General features: G+C 36.4%; 1 protein-coding gene across 3 annotated transcripts in view; it reads right to left on the bottom strand.

Annotated features, from left to right (window-relative positions):
• Egfr (epidermal growth factor receptor) overlaps positions 1–15,229 on the bottom strand; it is a 147,873-nt gene that overhangs the window by 48,017 nt on the left and 84,627 nt on the right. Inside the window, exon 1 of one of the 3 annotated variants that reach the window (XM_083039087.1) lies at positions 12,660–13,608. The exons of the other annotated variants lie outside the window; for them this stretch is intronic. The gene's annotated coding sequence lies outside the window, so the exon portion shown is untranslated. Of the gene's footprint in view, positions 1–12,659; positions 13,609–15,229 lie in introns of those variants that run through there. 3 annotated transcript variants of the gene reach the window in all.

Consider the following 15,229-nt stretch of genomic DNA (forward strand, 5'->3'; position numbering starts at 1 on the left):
CTTTTGAGCGCACCTTTTTCCGATCATTAACGAGCTCCCTATCCGCGACGCACCGCAAGATAAAGGAAAAGTCTCTTTGTTCATGAGACCCAGGCGGCTGCGTTCCTCCCGAATCAATTAAACGCAATTGTTCCTGTGACGTAGTTATATTTATGATGCTATTTCTAAGGATTAGATTCGTATAATCATTCATGAAAAACAACCCATTCAAAACTTGCTTATTTTGTTTGCAAATTTAAAATCAATATTTTTATACTATGCATTATCCCAACTTTATTAATAGTCAGAGATCTATGTGCTTTAAAGATAATTTGTAAATTAATATTTCAATCTCGTACAAAGAATTGTTAGCAATAATTGTGCTATAATCTAATCGATCTTAAAAGCTACAAAAATATCTAGAAAGTTTTATTCGACTCTTATAATAAATGAAGTTATATCTATTACATTGTCAATATAAATGATTAGAAATTAATTTATTTAAAATCTCTTTGATTCTAAAATTACAAAAAACAAACAAAATGTAAAACTAAAAACAATGAACAACGAAACGATTATTTTAAATTCAGCAAGTTGCGATAGGATCGATGGAATGCCAGAAATATTCTACAGATATCCCCTGTTTTCGAGATGATATCCTTTTTTTTTCGGTCGTAGTTCCTTTTTCTGATGTGCAACCCATCGTCGAGTATTTGCCGCGGTCTGCCGAAATATCGGGGTGTCTAGCGTATAATAAGACACGGCAGAACGTTGCTTCGAACACCTCGGACACATGTCAGCACCGCCGCCGCTCGTTCCAGAGGATAGTGTATACCCGCCACTCGTCAATTAGACGCGATATCCTTTTCGTGACGAAAAACCTGGCTGGGCTAGTACCTCGAATCGAGAGGACGAGAAGTTTCGGAAGAATGACATTAACATACCGAGCGACGTGGGGCGGCGGAAAAGAGGAAAGAAGAGAAGCGGAGAAGAAAGAGAGACAAGGGTGCAGACACACTGACACATCGAAATGGTACAAGCAACCGGCAAGAAACCGGCGACTCTTCAGTATCGTCCAGCTTTCGAGAAACCGGCGAATTCCGCGCATTTCCCCACAATCGATCGAATTTCGCGCCTGCTGGAACGATCGAACTCGGATAATTAAGACGACTTGATTCTGCCATCTTCATTAAGCTCTGATCTTTCATAGACATTGATGATATAAAAGACTTATTGTTAGCCAGGGATTTTCTGTTGTAATTACGAAATTCATCCAAAAAATCAACGTGTCGCGAATTAATCGATATAGAAAAGAATAATTACGTAAATTACAAACATATAAATAATATTATATTAATGTAATAGAAAATGATATACGATTATCGTCGCAAAACTCTTAAAATATCTCTAATTGCGTAAATTCCTCAAGTTGCAAATTGTTTTTATTTGCGCAATCTGATTAAAAAGCCGAGATGCATTCCACGATAATTGATAGACCACTTTTATAAATCCCAACCTTTCGAATGACCGATCGATACGGTCGAGTGCAGGAGCACCCGTTACTTCCGGTGTGAGAGCGAGCCGACGACCTTCGCTCCCACCGACAAGCGTCTCCAAGTTGGGAAGATGAAACCCGGACACAATGAGGTCCAGCGCGGTCTGGGAGACAGACTGGCCGAGGGTGAAAAGCCTCCAAGCGTCGCTCAATTATGTAAGGCGCCGCGAGGGCTTCCCCGTACAATGCTTCTTCCTCTGTACGATGGATGGGGAGGATCTTGGTGTTAAGGTGTCGTGGGATACGTCGCGGAACACCGTATACACACAGGGTGAGCGTCAAGGACTCTCGGTGCGGGACAGGATAGACGACGACTCGGTGTGACTGCCATATCTGGACACCGTGTAGAGACGGCGGCGATACGCTCGAACCGGAGCTCGTAACTCGTGCCAGACTTATATGTGCGTAACATGTATGGGAGTGTCTCGGACCAACACAGAACTGTCGTCCTGTCTATACGCAGATTTGTTACCGTAAGTTCGAAAAGAACGTACGAAATAAGTAAACATGATTCTAAACTATTTGTTAAACATTTTTATACACTCTTCTGATTAAAAAATCAGAAATACTTGATAAATGATTGGAATTAATCAAATCAATTGAGATTTCTCAGAATGACAGCTAATAAAATCAACTCAGAAACACATGTATTCATCGGAGAAATTAATTAGGATAATTATAAAAAATACAGAATTGACATGTATATGTATCTTCTAAAATTATTTGCGACAACATATTAAGTAACACGTAATAATTATTGTTTAATTACGTGACAGTTCATTTCTATCATCTATATTCTTCTCAATTAATTTCTATTAATTTAATCCAGTAATGACTAGTCTCTTCGCATGTCAAATCGCGAATTTAACATTAAAACTATTAAAAGTATTTCTTCATGGAATTATTCTGTAAAGATACTTAAGTAATTATGCACGCTAATGTCCGTATGCCGCAATATGGATATTTGCCAATCATTGAATAGCACGAGTGCCCTGATTGGCCATCTACAGCTTAGTCTGTACACACGTTCTTAAAAGAGTTCACTCCCATAGCGCGTGCTGATGTAAGAGACCGTTTTACGGCATCGCGCCGATCAATCGTCTTGCTTTTCAGCATCTAGATACGAACTGGTTTTGCAGGAATGTATTTACGTTAATGGAGCACTTGTGTGCCAAATCTGTAACATGAAATGACACGAGTAAGGCTGAGAGAATGCTATTAGCGGTGACGGAAAAGAATGAAACCAGACGTGTCTCTTCTCTGTCAAATTTTCCCCGTTCTTCTTTTTTTCTGCAAGATGAATTTATAAGCAGTCTCCTTAGGCATTTAGCTTTACGCTCACTTGCATATTAGTTCATCGAGATGAAGCGATCGCCCTATAATGATTGTTAAAACCGTGTAATTATTATCCACGAGCCAGTCGAGCGATGACGCAAACTATATAATATTAAGTAATATCCTCGCTAATGTATTCATTGCATCGATGATTGCGATGAATGGCCTGGACGTCGCCATTAATGATGCCCGAGATCATTGATCGATAACCAGTGATTTGCATCTCGTGTTCATCGAAAGTGTGAACGTCGAGCATCGACTAACGTTCGCTGTCTTCCTTTCGCTGATAAAAAAAAGGCGTCTTTCTCTTTAACCTTATTCGTATAGCCATACAGAATCTGACACGTAGGCCTGAAGCTTACGATGCGGTTGTAAAAACCATTCGGTATAATCGACATAATTGTGGATCTGATCGGGGGTCTGGATAATTCTAGGTGGGTATACCTATCTACCCGCTGGTCAGTTCGCCTTTCATTTCGCGCGGCCCACGTAATATGCGTACGATATGTGCAGCGCACATGATCGCAGAAGAAGAACGAAGGATCTCCGCATCGACAGGTGCATGAGAAAGAAAAATCAATCCCTCAGCGGAAAGATGATTGGCCATGGGCGAGCGTCACGAAATCGCATGCTTAAGTATCCTTAAGAACAGTAGTATCAAGAACGCGTTGCAAGGTTGCTGCTGGGTACCAAACTTGGGAACTAAAACGCTTATTTCGAAATGCAGATTTCCTTGATCAAACGGAAACATTTAAATTTCTGTAGATCGTGCTTTTTATCAAGAGCGTGAGTTTTTCAGTACTTTCTCCGTTTTGTGTAATTTTGTACTATCAATTTAACATTTTCTCGTAGAAATAAAATAATAGATTTCACTAATTATGAATCGATAGAGCAGAACATTTTCTAAAATAAATTGTTTTCTGTCAATTAATAATTAGTAGTTTTACAAGAGAAGAAAAATTTTTAAATTATAGAAAAGACAAATATCGCAATCTTAGCATTTATATTTTGTTCTCGTTTCATCTTAATTATTCTATTCAATATTTTTAAATTTCTATTAACTTTCTAATCGGCAAAAATATCCAAATATTTGCTGAAGGTATTGAAAATTAGATGAAAGAATTTTAATAATTTTACAATAATTCTAGTTTACAAAAAATTAACGAGAATGGAAGTCATATAATGACTTATCTCTCTCTCTTTCTCTCTAAATTCTTTTCACTTCCTATATCTTTGTTACGTGCAATGTACCTCTTAACATCCGCATATCAATCGATACGCTCGACAGGAGAAAATCAATCGTTTCTTACGTTCACATCAATCATCAAATAAATGAGAAAACATTACGGGCAAGTAAAACGAAACATCGATGAAGCGTTTCTTTGTCTCGTCGTTTTCCCGTTCGCGGAAAAAGATGCGTCCGCAGAAAAGTACGCGGTCATAAGATCTCTTCGTAGCCGGTTGCTCTCGAATATCCGAGCTACGTCGTGTACAATTCCGCCCAAGGTGGAATACGGAGGAAGGATACACGTATACAAGTTTCAACGAAGGTTGAATTCTAGACGTGGCGAGAGCCCTCGTAATCTTTAGCCCCCGAGGTCAGCACGAGCTCGTCCACACGACCGGAGATCCCTCGCAGATAGAGAGAAGCTCCGGCTGAGAAACTCGTGTTAGTACGTACCGGGTACACGATGCTAACTCGTATTGGTAGATAGGTTACCTACCTACCGATCCTGCTCTTCTTCGAGGGCCCCCTGCATATTATGCGGCCAGAGTCGTGCCCCGGCTAAGACAAAGGGATACCACGTTGAGATAGCAACGGTAACGACTGTGAGAGGTGAGAGAGCAGCTCCAATTTTCAGAGGCGAATAAAGTTAGTGTTCAATTTTATCCCTTGTTTGATGTGCGGTAATCGTTTATTGTTTGATAAAGAAGAGTTTAACAGAAATGTTTGTAAGTTAGATTTTGTGTGTAATAAGTGATAAATCTTATAAGTATTAATAACGATATTAACATATTTAATATTATCACTAACTTGCTAAAAAAATAACATTAAGCAAAATAGGTGCTTAGTGGTTAATGTTAAACCACTTATTTTTATTAAATATAAACATGGTCATTTTAAAAATAGAATGTTTATAATTAATATTATGATTGATAAAAGTAAATTTATGTAGACAAGTATGTCAAAGCATTTATTTTTATTGGATAAAGATGCTTATTTTAAAAAGAATCTAACAAATTTACTGTGACGAATAAAAGTAAACTTACTTAGGCAAGTATGTCAAAGAAAAAAAAAACATTGCTGGAAGAAAAATACGATAAAAAATCGATTTACTCTTCAGTTATCATGTTATATGTTTGCGAATAAAGTTTTAAATATTCAGTAGATTTATATATTATATTTGTGTGTGTATGTGTATGCTCATATTAAACATTGCTATCAAATAAATATTGAAAATTTTATTTTTGATAAGATCTATCCACTTATATTTCAGAAAAGTTCATTGTACTCAATATTTTCTTACATCCTCATGAATCATAACATGTGTTATCCATGTGCTCGAGATAATAAAAATAGATAACAATGCTCAACACAATGTGATAAATACATAGTTTTATCGCGTATATAAATATAGTAATAAAATCATTTCTAATCATCTTATGTTGAATATTTTTGGTAAAATTGCAGTTGATACACATAGCATGATAATTTAAAGAATTTAAAATTTAATTTAGGGGGTTAGAGGGGATGTATGAAATAAAAATCTCAAGTAAGAGATGATTCCATACAAAGACTTGGCAGTATACCAAGTAGTAAAAAATTCGTGCCCTGTGCACAATTAATTTAATCCCAGCGAAAAATTAAATTTTCGTTGGAATACGCATCAACATCCGCGTTCGGCTCTTAATAAAGCCTATCACTTATATTTATATTTATATTTAATACGGAAGAGCCTTAATATTATTCTTATTGTTTAAAATTTAATGCTTCGATGAATATATGATTTTTAATATTTCTTTAAAGCATTTTTATCACAAGTATGTTCGCTTAGAATATATTTATATGTACATAATAAATGGTAGAATTAATATTAAGATTTCCCTTTCTCGCCTTTTCTCTAAATTAACAAAAAAAATTTATAAAATAAGGAAGAAACCTAAATTCTCTATAATCAAATCATTTTCTACGTGTATATGTCCAAAGCATCCTAAATTATTCTTCAATTTGTATGCATCATATATAATATTGATTTATTACAATCAACGTCGTGTAATAATAAAAAAAAATTTCATATAATGCCAAGATTACTTCTCTTCGATCTTACGGGAATTTTAATTTTACTTGAGATTCTTAAGAAAGAATCAGCCACGTAATTATTAAACAATTCTTTTGAAGATCCCGCATTCTCCTAACGCATTATCAATGCATCGCTATGCGCCGCAAATAGCCGATGCATATCTCTAGCGAGAAAGAGCGGCGTTCGAAGCAACATTAATAATTTACGAAATTTCCAATCGCGATCTCGGGATAAAGCGAAAGGGTAAAACGGCGATCGAGCGTAAATCTCGGCAGGCAGAAGATCGAGAGGCCGCGGAGTAGATACTCGTGACGCAATCGCGGATCTATGATCTTCGCTCGCGTTCGCGGGAAATCTCGACCTCCCGAGGATCTCGTCTAAAGTCCCCACAAGATTCCGTCTTGCATTTGCACCAACGAGTTTAACACTCTATAGCAATCGGTTTCGCGGTGACTTTAGCATCGGTTTAACCTCATTCCAAATGAGATGACGTCAGTTTTCTCTCTCTCTCTCGCCTTTCCCTCGGCTCTCTGGAGACCCTCCAGCATCCTCCGAGATGTGCAGACAACCACCTATCGACTATTTATAGGCAAACGATTATTATATCCGCGCGGTTCAATCGCGGACCATCGACGAAAATAACGGATAATCACGATAACCAACGATGATAACGATCGAATCGCGCAAATCTCAGACTTGTCACCCGCTGTTTACTCTAACGATAGGCAAAATGTATTACTACGCGGCTGCAAATTACGCCTGATTTCCGTAATCATTTCTAGCGAGGCAAAAAGGGAAAGAAAAGGAGATAAAAGAAAAAAAAATGAGAAGATGCACGCGCGTTAATAATTGAACGTTATATTGTGCGGAGCAATAATTCGACGAGTTGCCAAGAAGAGAAACGTGTGTTTATATCACGGCGATTGCGACTTATATATTATGTAATAGCGCATCTAATCGCGTAAATTCACATAGGCAATCACACGATGCCGCAATAAGTACATACTATAATATATTGAGTACTAACACTATATATAATAAGTACCACATTAACAAAGATCGATATAACTGTTATAAAAGTTTTGCAATCCAGCAATCTCGATCGTGATATCCGCCACTGTTGGTCAACTACTTTTGATCAACTCTCTCTTTCTGAATTATAGTTCAGTTGTAATACACAGAGATAAGAGAAGGAACTTTAGTTAATTAAGTATTCAAAAACTCGACTATGTTTTAATTTATCGAATAAAAAAATCAATTGACACAAAATAAGATATAACTTCAATTGATCGGAGATACTACAATAAAGACAAAGAGTTATTGCAAAATCCAATTTGCTGTCTCCTCAAGATTATCTATAATCAGACAATCGAAGAATTATCGAAACAAATTACGGCGAACGTGCGCCGCATAATGCATATCGTGGATATCGATTAAATCTGCGGATGGAAATAGCGCGAACGATGTGTGTTTCCGTTTCGCGTCCTTGGCGCAGAAAAGCGCAGTATCGTTCCGTGCAGCAGCGCATACTGGATAGGTGCATCGAGAGATTATAATTATCATCACACGTTATCCATCTCGCGTCTCGCGAAACTTTTACTGCGTTTTACTAAGCGCGAAGCGGTTATATGAATCATGAATGCTCTTGCATTCTCTCCCTCCTTTATCGGAGGCTGCGATTGAATAGTTCAACGTCTCGCGTCTCTTATGCTGCAAGCTCTCTCGAGCTCTATCGAGCTACGAGCCATCTATTATAGGCAGATGATTATCGATATTGGCTAACGCCGTCGCCTTTCACAGGCAGGTATTCTTCGCGCGCTTTTCGCTGCCTTTTCTAAAACGAGCGCTTTGTCCGACGAGATACGCGCGTGACATTTATAAATGATTTATATCGAAAAGAACGCCGCGACTAATTGCGTTATTAACAACAGCTGCGAGCACAAATCCGTAATTCTCAGCTAAGAAATTATGTTGACGTTTTTTTTTTTTAGGAAGCTGTGTATTATGACGGTGCATAATAAGTAATCTGTATATAGAACCACGTTGATTCAAAGAACTTCGAAAAAAATTCATGTTTATTATCTTATTTATATAATCCGAACTTCAATTTACACTTTCTCTATAATTTCTTGATATAATACCGATGAAAAATGTCTATTATGTAAGCTGTGAGATCTATGTTTTCGGAGGGAGGGAGAGAGATAAAGTTTTAGTACGGGTTTTTAAATAATATAAAAAAAATATTTGGTCTTATTATATTATATAAAAATATTGAGAGAAAGATATTCTCTTTTTCAAGAAAAAATATTTTATACTACGAGCATTCTTATACATTTTAACAATACGATGGACATTTAAAAAAAAGCGTAGTAATCATAAAAGAAATTCCAAGCCTCTAATCAAGAATGTGTGTGTAAAATGTGCATTATCTGTGATTGTCTGTATGAATCTTTTTCCTCGTGTATATGTGATCTCTTCTTGGAGCTGCATCGTAGCAGGTGAGATCGAACACAGAAACACGAGGGTCTGGCGCCAATACCTTTTAACTAACAATAAGATGGGTCATAAAGGTCTATGCGGATCCTTAGGGAGAGAAGGAAAAATTCACGGTCGACCGTGCGCAAGGACATTCAGGGATCCTCCAAAAGCCACGCTCATCTCGACTTTGTAAAATGCATTTAGCTTCGAAAATATTCGTCCGATATTTTTTTATATCAAAGAAATTATATATTTTTTTGATAATTATTATTTACTATGTTAAAATTCTTATGTTGTACCTTAATAAGAGATCATTGTTTCATACTGAGAAAATAGCTATATACTTATCTCCCCTTGAATCGATTCCAAGTGTTAAATTGATCGGCACATAAAACAGTCGCGAAATTTATGTCGTACCGCCTGCAGGCACTTCGGCACTCATTACGGAGTGTATCACATGTCATTGGGAGATAAGTCGCGATATATACAAACTGGATTGATCGGCGTGCGCGTGTGCACGGTAGTATTTTGTCCCCATAGTTGTTCAAGACCGGTCGAAGTGACAAATCGCGCGAAATCGATAGATCGAAGTCGGTCGAGAGAACCGCGTAAGTTGCGCAAGTTAATATTTATCGTCAGCGTGAATTGTTCTCGTTCGAGAAGCTCGCGAATGGCAACGCTCGTTGCTGCTGATAGTCATCACTTCGCAATTGCGACGAAATGATAAATAGAAACGATAGGCCAACATCGGAGAAGAGCGTACAAGGATCTTACGTAAGTTATTTATGCACCTGCGTCATCGGTCCAATCGACGAGATTCGTGACGTTAAAGAACGTCGACATCGCGATTAACGCGCCGATAAGTATAATATTGTAATTTTTCTGATTGTGATCATAGAACATCGTGTCTCCTTCTACTAAAATAATTATAGCAATTATATGCTCTTTCTATTTATTTGTGCTCTTCGTTTAATAAACTTTATTTAATTTATAAAGTTTCTAAGCATATATAGTAAATTTATACTAATGCTTATTATTATGCTATTGAGAGAATATTATAAGTACATTAAAGAATATACAATATTATTATTCATTTAAATTTTCAAATATTTAAATAAACAATAATTATTTTTCTTATATTGAATATATCATGCCTCTATAATTTCCAATAAATTTTCAAATAAATGACAGATAGAAAAAAAATCTGTAATTAATCTTATATTTACAAGATAAGATAATCAGTGACTTGATATTGATATTGAATGATATTGAAATTCAAATACTAACAACATTGTAAATCCAAGATTGTACTTAGTGCATAATCAATAGTACAATCTGATTTTCAGCATTAATTTTGTGGTGGCGCCTCAAAGTTATCGTTAATCTCGATACTTTTTCTGAAAAAGGGAAATCGTATTCCGATGATCTCGTGCGTAGGTTTTCGGTTTTATTTTAATGAGATTGATGGTATTCCAATAGCATTCACAGCACTCTCTTTATACTTCCAAAATAGGCAGGCGGCTCTTACAGGAATTAATGTCTCTCTGTTTTAAAGAGAGGAGAGTAGGCGCGTCTCTAGAAGAGTTGGAATATATTTTTCGAACGAGTCGTGTTGAGATGCTGTGCGACTGTACCATCAGATATATATGTATGCATAATCATAAGACAACATTTCAAAAGTGACTTATGTCCCTACTATGATGCGGCGGATTAGAAGATGTCATTGTTATGACAAACGTTGCATACAATCGTCACAATCTTATTCAATCAAAACAAGAAAATCAATTAAAAATAAATGCATATATCTTCTGTTTGCATATTATATCGTGAGCAATCAATCGTATCAATTAATCGATAAATTCAAAATGTTAATTTGATTTAGAATATATAGGATGTGATTTAAGAATAAAATTAAGTTTATATTTTTGGATTGCAGTTTAGTTGACTCTAATTGAAAAAATTTTAAAAATTAATATCGTATATAATAAACGTTATTAGTGAAATCAAATATATCTTGAAATAAGTAAAAGAAAATTTTCGTGCATTTTTTTCGTATATCCTTCTTGTTTTATACGCTTGATACTTTTTTCAAAATATTCTCACGTCCTCCAACTCAACTACAACTCGAAGAATTTGTTGGAGTTGACCGTGAAAAATGTATTGCTTAAATCAGTGCGAGACGAGTCGGCTTTTGATGTCGATCAGCTGGAAAGCGTTGGGGGGGAAAAAAGAAAAGTCTCTCGCAAGAAAGAAGCAGGCAAACGAAGGGACTTGAAAGACACCTAATGGTCCATACTAGCAGATGTCACATGCTTGACAGTCAATGTTTTCCAAACGGGCGTTTGCCGCCAACGCAAGCTTCTTATTCCAGCGTTCAACTCTCCAACGGATACTAACGATCCTGCGAACGTTAGGTTGCCGAGGTCCCACAGGGGCCCCGAGGAAGAAATTCCAGACTCGTACGTTCCTCGTGCTCAGGCCCCGCGTGAACTTTCATTTTCAAAAGTGACGAAGAGAGAGAAAGAAAGAGAGAAAGATCTTTCAACCACGTATCTATACGAGTAATTTGAGAGCCTTAAAGTCGCTTTCAGAAGGAATTCTTCAGTAATTATTTATTCAAGAGAATCAATCTTAAAGAAGATACTAAAAAGATTATAAATTGTTTATCTTCCCAAAAGAATCAATTATACAAATTTATATGATACATTTAATAGACTTGTTCAATTGTGATGTACATATATGTCAGCCAAAAGTAATTCACATTCAGAATAAATTAATAATACTTAAACTATTTAATTCATAAACCTCTTTATTTTGAAATTTAGATATAGATATATAGAAAAAGAAAAAAGAGAAAGAATTTAGAATAAATAATTCACAACTATTTTTGTAACTTTCCAAATATATAAAAAGAAAAAGATATAATCATCTATTCTTTGTATTGTATAAGAAACATTATATATACACACGCATGAACTTTATACTACTTCGTTATATGTATCTCATGTCTATAAATAAACTGTTTGGTATGCAAAACAATGTGACTCCTCTGTCTTTCTCTCTCTATTTGTATGTCTTTGTGTATGTTCAATACTAATTAAAATAATTAAAAATGGTAATGTGTACGTATGTAAAAAATATTTTTATAATGGTAGATATATAATATATGTTAAAACTCTGCCATTTTATGTTGTTCAATATTACGTAGCATTTCTCAGTAACTCATTAAGGAAAAAGGAAATACCTCAAGTACTAAAAAAATGGGCGTGTTTCAGTCAAAGATTACGTTCGTCGTATTTATACCAATTCTTACTACTGAATAGCAAGATTGTAAAGAAAATACGGAACCCTCATTTATTCGTAATACGCGAAAGTAGTTGATTTGTGGTGTAAGATGTTGTTTCTCGTGAGAAAAAAATAAACAAAAAAAAAAAAATTGAAACGCAAGATCAATTTCGACTTATCCGCTCAGAGTTTATTCAGAAACTTTCGCCGAATAAATAAAATAATTCGATGAGAAAAATTGAAGCAACTTTATGTACTTTCGAAGACAATATCTGACAGATGTATTTTTGCTGTCAAAAAACCAATGAATGTTAATATTTCACCGACATGCGTTATTGGATTTAGAGAGAGACAATGTGGAATTATATATAAATATAAATTATTAATGAAAAGATATGGTTTTCGAATCTAATATTCTATTTATTTAAGAAAATCGCATTTGATAAAAGAAATAAGAATCATACTACTAAGTTTACTTAATTATACATTGAATGTGTATGGCAAGAATATCAGATTAAAAAATCCCATCACTTGCAGCTCTCGAAGCATATATCGAACGCGTATGTGAAAAAGTCACGTATGCGTATAAGCCGATGTTATTATGATCGCTACCGCAGCGGAATTATATCACGCAGGTAAATTTCTCACGCTCGCGTTGCAATTTGGCGCGCAAAAATAGCAGGTGATATCGACAAGGCAAATTCACGTAAAAGTCTCTCACTCACCTCAATTTAACATGCATGTAGCTTACGGAGATATATCCAAGAGGAGACGAACGGCGAGATTGCACCGTCTTGGCAGAGATTCCGAAAGGAAATTTCAACGTTTACTTTCGCGACAAGCCTTCTAAGTTAACGAAACACTCACGCGCACCAGGCATTCGAATTTATCGTCGAGATTTAACGCCATTGAGAAAACATTCACTGATCACCTCCCTTGAATTCGTAATTTCGCGAAACCTCCCCAAGACACACTGTTTCAAATTAAAATTTTTATTGACAGCGAATCCAATTGATTTCGTAAGGTGAGACAACTGACATGTTTGCTAATTCGTAGTCACCAACCGCCTTGATATGATAAATATATTCTTCTAATGATAAAGTATGAAGGATCAAATTCACGCGTACTGATACGAGAAGATGCACACGTAAACACACGTTATCACTGTCAAATGTGTCGATTCCGCACTTTGCGTCCTGACATTGCTACCACGAAGATGTTCATTAATAAATTCGAAAAAGTCTCTTTCAAAACTTAAATAAATCTTCAATTGAGTATGCACACATTTTTGATTCTGTCCAATATATGAGAACAGTGTACGGTTCCACCGATGAATGATGATCTTGGTCTCGCTTCTCCGTCAATGTTTGCACCGATCTAGGACATTGTCCAAGCGGATCTGTATCAGAGCACTTCGTGGAAAGTCAGGAGATTCCGCGCGATAAAAATTACGGATCACTCACTCGATTTCCTTGGTACGCGAAAAAAAGAAGCTGGAGTCAATTGCGAGACAGATAGAGAAAGGGAGAGAAAAACTGACCGAGGGAGAACGCGCGCGCGATCGCGAGCATACGAGAGAGGAAGAGTCGGCTTTCACGAGAATTCCTGCCGATCCTTCGAGGCCTCCTCTTCGGTCCGCGTGTCTCACCTTGCGGAGAGCGAGTCTCCAGGTCGGCCATGCAACGACGCACAGGTCCACGCTGGGCAAAACTTTCCCTTCGCCTCTCTTGCGTCTCGTCCTCACCCTCTCTCTCTTTCTTTCCCCCTTTCCACCTTCTACCACCGCCACCAGTACCATTACCACCACCGTCGTCATTATCATCAGCGCAGCACTCGGCAGAGCACCTTCTCCTTCTTCGTTGGGCTTCCTTAGACCCCTCGCCTCGCGTCATTCTCCCCACTTTCCCCCTAGAACGCCACGAAACAGAAGAAGACAGCACCTCTAACTTCCCCGCTTCGCACACCTTCGCCACCATCCAGCTTCTCACTGTCCTTCTTCTTCTTGAATCTCTCTCGTTTTCTCCTTCGTCTTGTCTCTTCGTCTTACCTCGTAGAATGCTCGGTTTCCCCTACTTTGCTCTTCTAGCCAGGTACGAGATACTCAGGTATACACACGTACGCACGCACACTAGTCGCCGAAGCTTCTGACTCGCTGTATAGTAGGTGTGGGATACATTCGTGCGCGCATAAGATCCCTCGAAGTTACACACACCTGAGGGGTTGCGTGTGATGCATCTGGACCAGAGAAAAAAAACGGGTGTTGTTCTGCTTGCGGAGAAGATACCAAGTCTCTGAAGAGACCGCGGGGATGGAAAGGTCGAGGGTGCAGATGCTGCTTCGGCGAAGGAAGTATTTAATTTGCTGATGAACGGTTCCGTATATGTGCTCCAAGTAATATTAAATTAATCCGATAAAAGATTTTATATAAATCACGGATGACATGAGTCCCCTTTTTTGCTCTTTAATCACTTGCTATTTTTTAAAAATATCATGTAATAATACTCTTTAATTTAGAGTAGCATTAATTGTTCAGCAAAGTTTTGTATTTGTGACAACTAATTTGTAAAATATTTCTTAAGCGAGCAATAAGTTATTATTGCCTTAATTGATTATTATTAGTTTCTATTTCTAGAAATACAAAATATATCTATTGTGTTTTTGAAAAATAATGTCAAAAATATAGTCAAAATTGTTGCTTTTTACATAACACTAAAACATTTGTAAAATAATAATTAAAATAAAAATTAAATAATGTAAAAAAATAATTTTATAATTGCAATGTATCAAATCAAATAATGAAAAGTGAATTGATAAGAATCTGCAATCAAGTTATATAAAAGCCATGTGAGATAGGCGTGAAAATACATCGTGGTACGGTTTAAGAAGAATCCATTCCCGCGAAATTGCTTCGAGGAAGGAACTCTCTCTCGTTGTTGCACTTTAAAAAATTACAGCTACACGAAGAATACGATGACTGTTTGGCCTTTGCACGATGTGCACGCTTATTTTATCGTAAATATTTCTTGCCAAGAGATATGTACATTCTATTTGAAAGAATAAGCGATGTATTTATCGACTTCTTTATTTATTTTATAAATTAGCGCAAAAAAATGTTGATAATTATGTTCTGCAAAAATATGCAAATTCTATGTTTGAAAAATGAAAGTTTAAAAATATGCCTTAGGCTGTATTGTTAGTTATTAATTCTATGAAGATTACACCTTTTGTAGATTTTTATCAAAAAGTATACAGCTTTGTTTATATAAACAAAATATAAATATAATATTATTGAATG

The sequence above is a fragment of the Prenolepis imparis genome, unplaced genomic scaffold (genome assembly GCF_030444845.1).
Source record: "Prenolepis imparis isolate NDT839.2.m4 unplaced genomic scaffold, iyPreImpa1.0 SCAF_5, whole genome shotgun sequence".
NCBI lineage: Eukaryota > Metazoa > Arthropoda > Insecta > Hymenoptera > Formicidae > Prenolepis > Prenolepis imparis.